The sequence below is a fragment of the Drosophila montana genome, unplaced genomic scaffold, assembly GCF_035044405.1.
Source record: "Drosophila montana isolate Dmon_TW-CO22-7 unplaced genomic scaffold, ASM3504440v1 contig_402_1, whole genome shotgun sequence".
NCBI lineage: Eukaryota > Metazoa > Arthropoda > Insecta > Diptera > Drosophilidae > Drosophila > Drosophila montana.
In genome coordinates this window covers 3,632,688-3,646,870 of record NW_026998739.1, presented here as the reverse complement: position 1 = coordinate 3,646,870, position 14,183 = coordinate 3,632,688, and the positions used below count along the sequence as shown (strand labels likewise).

Sequence of the window (14,183 nt, the reverse complement as noted above, 5' to 3'; positions counted from 1 at the left end):
GTATATGTATCTGTGTGTTTATGTAGTTTACAGTTCGCCATATACCCCTGTCGATCTATGACTCTATGGAGCCAAAGCGTTCAATCAAACATAATGCAAGAGCATGTCAAAGATCACAGCAACAAACAATTTATGATTATAATTAAGTCCAGTTTCCCAGCCGCAACTTAAAATCGTTTTAAAATGGTCGGAAGATTGTTCTAGCCGCTCCCCAGTTTAGTTGCGAAATTACTAAAGACGGAAAAAAATATGATATGCACAAAAATGTGTATGCCATATTTTGTTGCCCTAACAACGAGTTGTTCAGTTGGGAGGTTTTTTAAGTCAAATATTTTATGACTGTCATAGAAACGAAAAAAAACAACTTGTTTATTAGCTTTGCCGTCTCTTATTTCATTTCACTTGCCTTTCTCTGTTTTATAAGAACTTTCAGATACAAGTCTTTTGACTATATATTTTGACAATCTGTTGGGGTCTTTGGGTTTTTGTCCTTGACAGCGCCCGCATGCGCAGCAAGCCGTAATTAGCTGTCATTGGTTTGCAGTTTGGGACTCTTGACTTTTGGCTCATCGCCAAATTAATCATTTGTTTAAAATGCCAAATTTGTTATTTTTTTCCTTTTATTTCCAATTTTTTTCTCAATTTTTGCGTATATGTTTTGGTTGGGTTTTGTTTTCCTACAATTAAGCAACTTTTGTGCAATTGTATAATAAAATTGTGGTCGTGTTTTTGATATCAAAAAAACTTTTGCTGGCGCTTTTTTGCTTACCCACGGCGAGGTTAAACTTTGACCTAGTTATTCAATTTGAAATGCCGTGTGCCGGCAATTCATCATGTAGCAAACGTTATTCACAAAATTGTGCAAATATTTGCATAGCCTGTCAAAGGGGCAACAATTAATTAAGAGTCTACTTTGCGGTGTCGCCGCTTCTTGAGATGCCTGCGTCGAAACCAAAAGTTTCTCGACTTTGAATTCTTTCTATTATTGTTTTGTTTTTTTGACCAGACATTTTTCTATATATAGCCAACACTTGAGTTTACGCACGGCAAAAGACAAACAATATAAGTTATTATCATATTGGTTATTTAAACAATGTGATCTGCAAAAAAAAAAAGTAACGAAATTAATAATAGCACTGAAGAGTCATCAAAATACTCTTAAAGCTGTCAACACGACGATTGTTTACGATGTGGGCGTATATGGAACTAGAGATGGCATTTACCAAGCGATAGCTATCGCATGGATCAGTTCAAGAAACTAGATAAACAAGCTATATGTGAATGAGAATAATGTCTAAATTAATTTAATCATTTTTAAATTGGCATCTCTACGTTCTTATAACAATTCAATTTCGGTGCGAAGCTGATTTTCCATATCGATAACCCAGATTCTGGTTCAAACTTTTTTTTTTGTCATTTAAATGCAACAATAATTGCCCGTTGTGCTGAAAATATTGTAAGCCATAAATATTTTCAATACAAGTTGCGGGCTAAATTTTAAATTCATTTGAGAACATTTTAACATTCTCTTTAAACTTTATAGACAAATTTAAACCTTCAACTCATATCTAAACTATTTAAACAGTTTTTTCACCCAAAAAGAATCCAGTTTGTGTTCAATTTATCTACGGATTCGTTCATGAATGTAGCTCTAGTTAGTCAGATATCATTAATCATTTGTAATATTAGAGAACCCATCGCTAAATTGCCAGAAATCGGAGCTCTTGTCAAGCTATTTTCTTGGCTCTTTCAGCGGGCGGCCCGGCATGCACTTGATAGTTCATTTAGCCAAATTGGGCTAACCTCATATGGGTGTTATAATATACATAAATTGTGCTCGCATATCGGAGCACGTATTACTGTCGATCGTTTGCGGAAGCAGCTATCGACAGTAAATGTATAGCGTAATACAATTTCACGCTTGAGACCAGGGCCAAGTAGTGCTGGCATTTTGGCTACTGGTTATAGACCGGACAATTAGCCACCAAAAAAAAAAAAAAAACTGTTTTGATTTGTTTTGTTTGCTGGCACTTAATAGATCAAAATGGAAATGGCTGGAGACTTGGATCTTGGGCATTTATAAATGAGATACATGTTAGAGGTCGTCTAGCATCAGAATACAAAGCTAAAGTCAAGGCAATAAACTGTAACAGCTTCTGAGCAATGGACTGAATCTAATTGGATTTAACAGCCTGCTGATCACAGTTGGTAACCCAACTGGATGGTATACCATATACATACATTTGTGTAGGCATATATGTATATATATGTATATATATATGAAAAAGAGTTATGGGAAGCCTGTAATTGGGTCACTTCGTCGGGGCAGCTGAGCCGTTATTCCATGTGAATGTCATGTGGAAATTATGTCACACCAAAGTTTGGCATGCCGAGGAAATGGTGCTCCAATAAAATACCAAAAAAAAAAAGAAGAAAGACAGAAAAAAAAAACAAAATTTCAACTCTTCAACTCATTTGCGGTCATGTTGCAAACGGAAAACGTCGCTCGGCCATAATCACAAAATAATAACCAAAAACTCGGCAATCCAACAGAGTAGCAAAGCCCCCTCTCTGCGGAAATAGCGGGTTTTTGGATTCCCAAACAAAGAGCGAGAGGGAGAGAGGGAGAGAGACAGATAAAGTGCCATCATAAACGCCATTTAATTGTGCAGAGAGCACTACGAGCACCAGCTGAGCCAAGGGAATGCCAGCGATAAGCCAACAGACATTGGACAATTGCCTGACCTGGTTTCCATCCGCTTAGCGGGGGCAGAAGGGGGCAGGGTGGCTCGTGGGGAAGTTGGGGTTATGTAAATTGACTGCACTCGTGAGTGCACTTACCAAAATTAGTTCACAACTTAAAGTTTTGGTTTCAATTTGAATTTATTTTACACTCACCTCAAAGGGGTATTTTGACTTTCGGAACTCGCAGGCGCGATGTATCCTACAAAAAAGAGTAGAATGAGAAATAAGAAAATATAACAGTGAATCGTATTCATACGCAGTCTATATATTTAAGGAATTTTTATATAAAATACAGTTTTTTATGCTTTTCAACTTGTCTTAAAAAGAAAAACAAGATCGGTTGTTTTGTCGGCTTAAGCCTTAATGTTCCCAACATTAAAATTTCTTAATATACCTTTCGGTTTACTCTTATATAATATTATGTAAAGTTATATGGAGATTATTTAATTCAATTTATTTGAATGACCACATTAAAGATTTAAAGAGAAGCTGCAAAAACATTATTATGCTCATCAATTTAAAGAGCATTTGAAATTCGTTATGATTATGCCAAAAGTTTTGTTGTTTGCTATGCGATTGGTTTTGTTGAGGTTTAATTTGATTGTTTTCGTCAAAAAGTTTGACTGTTTTACATGCTGCACACACACAAACACACACACACATAAAGGCACATACGAGTTGCCTTAGCCCCAAATGGGTCAGCTTTGCACGATTTTCGGTGTAGTTCTTAAGCGCAATGTCGTGCCATGAAATGGAAACACATAAAACATATAAAAAGCGATTTAAAATCGTGCTGCAATGCTACAAATATTTGGTAAATAAACCTATGCCAAAGCGGAACCTGCTCAAATGCCCACAGATCGGAGACAGCTATCGCGAGAGAGAGAGAGAGTGAGAGAGAGAGAGAAGTAGAGAAAGAGACAGCGTTTGGCCGGTGGCAGCAGCCTCAACCTGTGCCACTTCCCAGAGGCGCGTTGCTAATCAAACAGACAGACGGTGGACAAAAGACAATGCGCCAATGATGACGACAATGAGAAGCGGGCAATAAAATACAAATTGACAGCCAAGAATGAAAGTGGTGAAATTTATTCAACCCGGCTCCGGCTTCGGCTCCATCTCCGTCTCCATCTCCGTCTCCGGCTGCTTCTAAGTAGCTGAAAGTGAGCGACAAAATGACAGGCCGCTGTGAACAAATAGTGGACCGGACCAGATCGACCACCAGGCCAATTCAAAAGCCATAATTCTTTAAAAAGCAAAACCGAAACCCGAAACGTGAGAGCGACTTTCGTTGTGCGCGTTTAAAGACGCGCACAAAACGCGCACGAGGCTCTTGCAGCTGGCAGAAAGCGCGTCCAATTACAACAACACGCAGCCGGCTACAAATTCCCCCCTCCAAATCCAAGTCCAAGTCCAAGTCCACGCGGCACGCGGCACTTTTTCTAATGAGCTTTGCTCCGAAACAAAATTCTAAACGACAGTTGACAGCCGCAAAATTGAGGTCAAATCATGGTTCAAACTCCTGTTCGAGCCGTGTCAAGCTTTACTGTACCGTGAGCTACGAAATGCCCAAAAGCGGTAATTAAATATATTTGTGACTTGCCATATTTGTCACACTTTTATAGTCGCTGGGTTTTTTTCTTTGTTTTTAAATATTTGGCACGATGTAATTTTAGTCGTGATTTAGAAAAAGCTTTGTTTGCCAACCTCATATCTGCAGCACAGCTTTTACCTTAGAAGTTAATTACCTTAGAAGTTAATGAGCTTGTTCCTAAGTGCCGCACTTTTAGTACTGCTTTAGTTGTACATAATACGTTTAAATTCTCAAATGATTCATTATATATTATAGTTCGAGCAGCTGTTAGAAACAATTGACCCACAAGTTAATTGCATTTTTAAGCTAAGTTTTGTATGAGGAGAAAAAACAGGCCTATCGATTATTTAAATTTTGCTATAATTTGTTCCCCCTCCTATTTAGACTTACGGGCACGTTCCTCTTTCTGCTCTATGTGGTAGCATATTACTTTTTCAACTTTTATTTACTCCGGCAATTTCGTGCCGCTAATTAGCAGCTAAGTTGTTTGGGCCAACCTTTGCATTGCGGCTCGCCGGTGCTGGCCAAAACTTGAATGGAATGGCCCAGAACATGGCCCATGCATACAAGGTAAGCTCCCGCGTGGAGCAACAACATTGCCAAGTTATGCAGAAACGTGCAGTTTTTATTTGGTCATAAACCTTTCAGCCAGTACTGGCTCAGGCTCAGGCCCAGGCTCGGGCTCAGTTCCAACCGGGCTGACACATAGCGGTGATCAGTTGATGAGGTTTTTATTTTTTTGTTTTACCAACTCCCGGTTGGGCTTTGTATTTTTTGTTTTTTTTTTTGTACTGTGCATTCAATTGTTTCCCTTTAATACCCTGTACCCATGGAAAATGGGTATATTGGTTTTCAGTTCGATATCCCCATAATTTCTATAAATATTGATTCTTAACAAAGGAGGTTAATTGGAATTCATAAGAGCTAGAGACATCAAATTTTCTAAGAAGGTTCTCGTAGCCTATATATAGATCAAGTATATAATACCTTCACCCACTCTACCCAAGATTGAAAGACGCTAAGACTTTGTTTAAGGAACTAAGAATGCATTTCCCATAGTCCATTGTATAGGGCTAAGGGCATCTATATGTATTAATGGAATGCCCGTGGTATCTACCAGTCGGGCACACCCGTCTAGAGCACTGCTGTTTTTTTCGTGCCGTGGCAACTTTAATGGCTTCTGTGTGACTACGTCGAAGAGCTGGAAGTCAGCTTGGAAAGCGTGGGTAATTTTCATTTCGCCTGACAATAAAAATACAATTATGACTGCGTTGTTTATGTTGCACAAACTCGTACTCCTCGACGGGTATGCAAATATATATATATATATAAATACATATTTATATATACATATAAGGTATTTGGCAATTCGCCAGCTTGTGAGAATGATGTCGAGTCACTGCACATTGGCCAGGAAGTTGTGCAATTTGTCTGGCCCATAAACATAAGTTGGCGGTATATAGTTTACTCTAAGAAAAGATCTACGCATGACTTGGCGTATCCCAATGAACAAAAGACTTTCATTTTCCGTTTGCTTTTGTTATACATTTCTTTGATCTACCTTCGTTTTCTTCCTCTTCTGCTCGGGCATCCTGTTGCTTCCTTTCTTTTGTGATTGGGTTTTGGGATTTTTTTTATCGTTTTTGGCACTGTTCCTCCTTCACTTTTGTAAATTTGTGGGCTCGCAAAACTCGTTTAATGTCAGGCAGTTGCCGTGTTGCTAATTAGGTGATTTTATTTATTTATTTTTATTTTGATTTTTTCGCCCTCTTCCAGTTCGAGCAAGTCGTATTTATTATGATTTTTATATGTATTTACTTCGGGTGGGCGCTCAGATCTCGTCGCCGTCTCGCAGCAATTACAATAAAAGCAGCCTCAGTTCGTGCTCTTGCATTTTCAGTTTCCTGTTACCAAAAATAAAATATATAAAATAAATTGCGACGACTGATGTAGCACTTAATGAATTGCCCAAGCACCACGTCGAAACTCTTTAAAACCAACGGCACGTCTGGAGCTCTTAACTGATTAATTGTGATAAAAAATACGAGAAAAAAATTGAAAAAAAAAAAGAAGCACATTCAGAGACGGGGGCTACTTGCAGATGTTATAAATATTATATTACAGCTGGCCGCTAAATGAAGTTGCCTTCCTTGTAAGGCATTTAATGCACATGCCCAAATTGAGACTACAGTGCTCCAGTCCAAGGATTGGGAATCGTTGCCTTTCGGAAATCGCATAAAGCGGTTTGTGAATTGAGCAACGCAAATTTTGGAATTACATTGAAATGTATTGTAATGCCATAATAGGTGACACTTGTAAGGGATATATGTTAAAAGTGCTATTAAATATTGAACTATATTTTTACAATTAGATCAGGTTGCTTGAATTATTTCTTCAGAAAGTGAAAGATTATCTTTTCGTATAGAATACTAAATAGCTTAAAAAACTGTAGTCAGTGCGGTCAAATTTTATTTAGTTAAATTTTAGCCAAGGTCAGCTCATGGCTTTAGTTTTTTTTTTAAATTCCCGTCAAGTTTTATATAATTCTTTAAGAAATTTCTTTGTTTTTCGTAAGGAAAGCGTTCCAAGTTTTCACTCATACTGAATTCTAAAAACCTGTAGTTATCAATATGTTTAATTCTTTAAAATAAGAAAATATTTTTAAAGCAGATACCAAATTATTAAAAGTTTTAGTGCGTCATTAGCGATCTGCATTGACGGTTAAATTGACTGCAAGATCATTTTTTTAAACGATCATTAAAAATTTCATAAATACAACTAAGTATTTCCGCCTTGAGCTAACGCCTGACCTACGCCTCAGAGCTATGGAAAACATACACAGATCGTTTACAAGCTCGAATCTTTCTAGTTGATGACAATCATTAGCTAGTTATGCTATTTGCCCGCCCATTTGAGATGTGTGTGTGTGTTTGCCCCGAAAGGAAGCCCGTTAACTCCCCATTTATAAACCTTTTTCCGGTTCTAATGACATGACGTCGACGTCGCCACAGCCAAGCCCAAAAGCTGCCCCCAGACTATGCACGTACTCACAATACGCTGCACAAACTCCATTAATTTCTAAATGCTATAGACAACATTCTGCCATATATGGTTGAAAGAACAACAAGGGAACGAAGCACAAATAATACTTACTGCTGTTTGTCTTGGCAACGCTAGGAAGTGGGGCAGAGACGGGTGGTAGAGAGGGGGGGGGGGGGGTTGGGCCTGGCCACCCTAGACTCGTGTCGCGCTCAGCCGCAACTCTGACTCATATGCACTTTGGAATTGTTCAATGGTGCACAAAGCGGCTTTCGGCTCATAAGTGGGCCGACAGAGACACGTGTCTACCACATGGCTGCCCCCCTCTGCCCCCCTCTCGCTCTATCTCTCAGTATGTCCATGCAGCAGCCCACATTAGAAGGCGTCGCATACAAAATGGACTTGCAGTTCATTAATTTTCATTGTCAGCCATTTTCGGGCGGCTATATGCAAATGTCAAAACTTTAAACGCTCAAGAAAAATGTCACAAGCCGATGACTCAGAGACCAGATGCGATACCAGACTGCCCAGATCTCAGTGCTGTCTCTCTCTCTCTCTTTCGTGCTCTGTTTCTCAGTGAACTGCATTTTGTACAAGTTTTTATGGATCGATTACATAAGTTTCAAGTCTCCAGTCTCTGATCCAAAGTCGCCCAGACTTAAGTTTTAAATAAATTATGTAAATTTTGCCTTTGAATGTCTCTGTTGTTTTTTTTGTGACATGTGCGGCATAGTTCTAAGTTCCAGACTGTTCCGCCTCTTCAATTCGTGGAGCCGGGTATCTACCAAGTGTCGGCTGATATTTGATAATGCGCCTCCCCCCAAAGTTTTTGTTTTTCTTCTTCTTGTTTAGTATCCCGCTGAGTTTTTCACTTAAATTGTTTGCTTTTGTCTGTGCTTGCTCAATGAAAAATTCCTACGTTTTTCGTGTTGTTTTTTAAATTAGAGAGAGAGAGAGAGAGAGAGAGAGAGAGAGAGAGAGAGTGGTCTACAAAATTCCAACTATCGGCACCATTTAGACATCAGCACGAGACGCTGTCAGCGCATTACTTCCCAGACACTTTCTAAGCAAACATTTTAACTCAGATAACAAATCAATTAGGTCTGGGACACGATTTGGGCATAAAGTGTTAAACTGAGCAGATGATAATCAGAATAATAATGTTGTTATGCCGTTGACAGTTGAGATCATATTAACAGGCATATCTAATATCCCCAAGAATGTTCCATACTATTTGTTTAAACAGATTAATTATACCAAGTTTTAAGATTGAAATGTAATAAGTTTTGGGTAAAAGCCAAACTTAGAGTTAACTTTCAATTGGCAGCACTGAATATCTTTTGATTACATTTCCAGTCGAATCTAAATTGGCAGCACTTTAAAATGATTATGATATGATTAATATGTTCACCCTAAAAATCAAAGTATAACAATTTTGTTTGCCTATTTATCAAAAGTACGTTTTCATCAAGCTTTCTAAAATGTAGCTCTTTAAATAGGCCTCGTCTCTTAGGCTATATTCTCCATGCAATGTACTGCAACGAAAACTCAATTAGCCAGATTTATATAGGCGGGGGCAGAGATGTTTAGTGAAAAATTGCCTTCATTTAAAAGGCACATTAAAAACGCACACGGAAAATGTTTTCAAAAACGCACTGAAACAAAAGTGAAAACTTTCACTTTTGATATTTGTGTAGAGCGCAACATTTATGTTTAGTCGGGTTTTGTTTTCTGTTTTTTTTTTTGTTTTTTTTTACCACACGATTTAAAATCTGACTGTTATTTCTTTGATATTACCATAAATTTGAATTTCGTTTACATCATCAACGAGCCGAGCGGCGACGTCGACGACAGCGACCTCTCTCGTCGCTTCTCAAGTGTAAAGAATTGTCGGCCAGCGAGCGGGCGTGGAGATTGGGAACCGAGGCTTTGCATTTCTTTGGGCCACACCATAACACACGCAGTCAAGACGACACGTCGGGCATTGTGCGTTTTAATGCGATAATTTAAAACCTTTTCGCTTTCATTTCGTTTAAGCTTTGGCTATTAATCAGTTATGAGTCTTCAGTCTTGATACAACAAGGCATGCTATATGCAAGCCGCCGACGCTTGAAGAATCTCCTCCTCAGACAAATGATTGCGCAAGCGGGGAACACAGACGGAAGGGGGGGGAGTGGGTTTCGGGACCGCACAGCAGGCCCATTTATCTTACAGTTTTTCAATTAAACGTTGCTTATTTGAAATGCCTCAGTTCGTTACATGTTTTGTTTTGTTTTTGTTTTTTTGTACTCTGCATAGATAACAATTTAATTTTGCGGTTCGCCCTGTTTCCAATTGTTACCCGGACCTTGTGAGCAGGCTAACATGCATGCTAAATTGTTCAGATAAAAAGCACATTAGGTTGAAAACAATTTTGCGGAAATACAAATGCAAAACATGCGGGCCATGTGAAGTCTACCGAGATACGTGTAGCGTAGAAAGAACAACAAGTTACATGAGAATTGCTAGGAATTCGCTTGAAATCAACTCTCAGATCTAACAAAGAGTGCGAGCTGGGATGTGTCCTCTTTGAAACAAAACGCTTGGAATAGTTTATGTGAGATATATCATTAGGGAAAAGAAAGGGCATACGCATTCCAACTGACAGTTTCATTACAAAAACTACCCCTTTTTAGATACATCAAAATAAATGTTTTGCAGATAGCGCAAAGAGAGCATGAAACAAGTAAGAGGTTCTAGACGGGAGCTCCCGACTAGGGGATACCCTGAACCCTCTTCTTCCAACAGGCGATAGGTATAAAATGAAAAATACTTGATATATATATATACTATTCTAGAAGCTACATGTCAAGTTTGGTGACTCTAGCTCATATTATTTGCCGAAATTGTTCAAAAAACAGGATTTCAATATCGATTTTTATCGATTACTTGGAAACGGGACAAGTTATCGAATATCGGAAACAAACTCGATCTGCGATGGCACTAGGAGAACCTACAGCTAAAATTTCAAGTCTCTAGCTCTTATAGGTTATGAGATCCTTGCGTTCATACGGACGGACGGACAGTCAGACGGGCATGGCTAGATCGACTCGGCTGTTGATGCTGATCAAGAATATGTATACTTGATGGGAAGATGCTTCCTTCTGCCTGCTACATACATTTGCACAAATAGATAATACCCTTTTTACCCATTTTCAATGGGTTCAGGGTATAAAAAGAGCACATTTAACATTCTTCTAGGTACTGCTGCTTAGTATTTGCATTTAAGTACTTCTCCTGGCTCGTAACTCTAGTTTCTTGACTTTGCAACCCAGTTATCTATAGACATTCTTTTCAGCATGTGAATGAACCTTGTGAAGAGCCGCGCTTCTCAGCAGCTGAAACCCTTTTATTCTGAGCGGTACTCATAACCCAGTTACAACAAAAGGCGACCACCAATCGACTAAATCGACTATTTTTAGAGCCCTCGAGACCAGAGTTGGCCATTTTTTGTTTTTGTATGTGTGTTTTTTTCACAGCATTTTCAGTGGAATTTCTTTCGGAACGACACCTTCACAAAGCTCAGCTCAGAGCGAGTCGTCAACAATAATAGCCCTGAACTTTCGTTGGGTTGTTAACTTGTTGTTGTTGTTGTTGTTGTTTTGTTTGTTGTTGCATTCGCTCCACATGTGTACAGCTGTTTTTAATTTAAAACTTCATTTCAAACTGAAATGAAACTTGTTTTCCAGCATTTTTGTGTCTCTTTTTGCAGTGGGTGCAGTTGTCGCTCAGACGGCTGCCTATATTATATTTTATTTTATTTTATTTTTGTTCCCCCTTCAAAATTGTTTTTGTTAACTTTTTGCACTTTACGAAAAGCAAAAAAAAAAAACAGAGCAATGCATATAAATAAGCAGAGTGACATTGTGTTGGCATTAATTTACAGTGGTCGGGGGGAACATGTTTAATGCATTTCATATGCATTTTTCTTTGTCAATAATTTAATTTTCGGAATTTCGAGTTCCCGACACATCCTAACTGATCACTCGCTCTCTCTCTCCCTCTCGCTCTCTCTCTCCCTCTCTCTCTCTCTATATATATATATATCTCTTCCCTTGGCATTTTTGCACTTTATTTATGTGCTTTGAATTTGATTTTGTTTTGTTGCCTTTTAGTTTTTTTTTCACCTTTTTTTTGTTGTTTAAATATTTAATGTATTTACTTATTAACGCATTTATTTTGCTGCTGTTGCCGATTATGTATAATTACCGAACGATTGAAAGTGCTTATTGTAGCTTTTTCTGTTATTTACCATTTTCGTTGAGCAGCGAATGAATTTCAAAGTTGTTTAAACTCAATTTCATTGAAGTTTTTGGTTTAGAGGTAACTGAGAAAATACATTGGAATGCGAAATGCGAGCGAGAACTTACCAAGAGTAGTTCTCTCAAAAAGCCAGAAATTTTTTGGGGCTTTCAAGATAGTTTAAAATGTTCATGGGTAAGATAATCATATAACTTATACTTATATGTATATTAATATTCGCCCCTTATCATTTCTTGTTTCTTTTAAAATGTATTTAAAATTACAGTATCTGGAAGTTATATTTTCTGAGCATTTACTTGAGTAATAATTATGGCGTAGAAAACCTAAAAAAAGGCTAGACATAGCTTTTTCAATTATACAGACTCGCAGGTTATATTGACAGCTTGCAAGCGAAGTTTAAACGTTTACTGAGAACCTCAATCAGTGCTTCGACTTTTTGTTTACCTAGTTACCAAATCTTAAAATGCGTCAACTATTGCTGATGCATATGAAATTCTGGTTTGAAACGCAGAACGGCCCTCTCTCTCTCTGTCTCCAGGGCACAGTTCAGGCGAAACGCATGTCTGGGCCAACAGACTGCAGGAAGTTCTATTTGTATTTGCTTGAACACTTGTCAAGACCTGGCCCCATCGCCAGACGGAAGACTCAGACTCGAGCCCTGTACGAAGCGATGTGTATTGGATTACCTGAGTGTGTGTGTGTGTTTGGGTGTTGTTTTGTTGCATTTCTTGTTGCTTGGCTTTGACAATATTTAAATAGGAAATTAGGGTCGACTTGGCGCGCTGTGTCTGCCAGTGCTTGGCTTCCGCTACAGGCAACGCCCTGGAGCTGGGGCCGTGGTATAAACTGTAAGCCGAGCCCGAGGCGCTTTCACAAGGTTTCCCGCAGTTTTGGTTAGAACATTGCAGTGTGCTGTCTACCTGACTATGTCACGTTAGTTTATTTTTTCTTTAAGCCATGCTAATTAAAGCCGGCGCAGAGCGGGCTTTAATTAACTGCATTTACAGTTAGCGCTAAACTGGTGCAGTTTGTTTTTTTAGCGGTGCACCACATTAAAGGATGCACGTCTTCTGAGAGACTCGGCTAATGTTTATTATTTTTCACTTTTAATTGCAGCTCAACGGCAATTCCCAGCGTGTGCGTGGCGTCTGTATGTATTGGACATATGGACAAGGAAGCTCGTGTTTGAAGGTAAGCGCGACTAGGCACAGCCAACGGGATCTTGGACGCCAGTTGGTCAATTGAGTGTCAAACAAGTTCCTGACTGATTTACCCAACTCTGAATTGCTCGCTGTTGATTTCAACAGTTTGTGCAATTATCATGTGAAAACACACACATATTTCACAATAAATATTCATAAGGAAATATCAAAAAGTAACGACTAAGACAAAAAACTCCGACTAGCAAATACTCTAGTAAACATGTGAATTATAAAAGCTAAACAATTGTTCCTCAAGGAATTTGCAGATATATCAGGAGAATGGCGAGTTGTTGTGTTTGCTTAAAAAAAAATTCTGAGTAAAAGAAAAGTTCTCCATACAAAAACTAATTTTTGTTCACTTGAATTTTCCTAAAGAACTATGTATATGAAAAAGTTATTGGTAGGCAGCGTAGTTGAACATTGGTCAAGATGTCTTAAAAAACTCATAATTCCCGATCGTTTCTATCGCATCTATATGATATGGCGGTCCAATCCGAACGGCTCCGATTATGCACCGCCTGCAGCTAAATGGCAGACATAATTTCCCATTTCGTGACAAAATCATAATACCCTGCACAAGGGTATACGAAAAAAACGCCATAGGGTAAATGACACCATTGAGTAAATGTTGTCAGCATATGACTAAGAACTGCCAACGCATTTAACCACGCAGACTTATCGGCTCTAGGTGTATATTTGCGCAAAATTGCGAAAATTGCATTGATCAACTTAAATGACAGTTTTTAGGCCGCCTGCGGAGGAGAAAGGGGGCGGGACTGTGAACGTTGAATAGTTCAAAATTGAGTTAATTTTGCGTTGAGCCTAGGCCCGCGTTTTTGAATACCGGTTAATGGAAAGTTAAATCAACCGGTTTGCTAATCGTTCTGGCCAACAACATCTTTTTGTCTTTCACTTAAATTGGCTAATCTCTCCGGGCTTACGCAAGGGCTGCGGCCCGAGTTCAATGTGCTCGCTGATTATTCTGCCAACGAGATTTTCAAAGATGATCTCAGGTCGTTTCACAATCTATCGACACTTTTCAGTCTTCATTATTTGATAAGCAGCCGTCAGTGATTCACGTTTATTCATATAGCAGATTATAATTTATTCACATGTTAATTGGCATTCAATGTTCTAAAATTATTTAAATACAACCTAACAAATATGAACTTGGCAATTAAAGCTTAAGTCGACAACAAATATAAATAGTTTTATCAAAACTCATTTTTATCAAAATAGCTAAAATTCTGACATCACATTTTATATTAATCAAAATTCATTATTGCAACAACAAGTTGTTGAAA

General features: G+C 38.5%; 1 protein-coding gene across 1 annotated transcript in view; it reads left to right on the top strand.

Moving 5' to 3' along the window:
• The window catches only part of LOC135438934 (uncharacterized), a 29,595-nt gene that overhangs the window by 2,063 nt on the left and 13,349 nt on the right, over positions 1–14,183 (top strand). Inside the window, exon 2 of the mRNA XM_064697495.1 lies at positions 12,794–12,868. The gene's annotated coding sequence lies outside the window, so the exon portion shown is untranslated. The remainder of the gene's footprint in view (positions 1–12,793; positions 12,869–14,183) is intronic.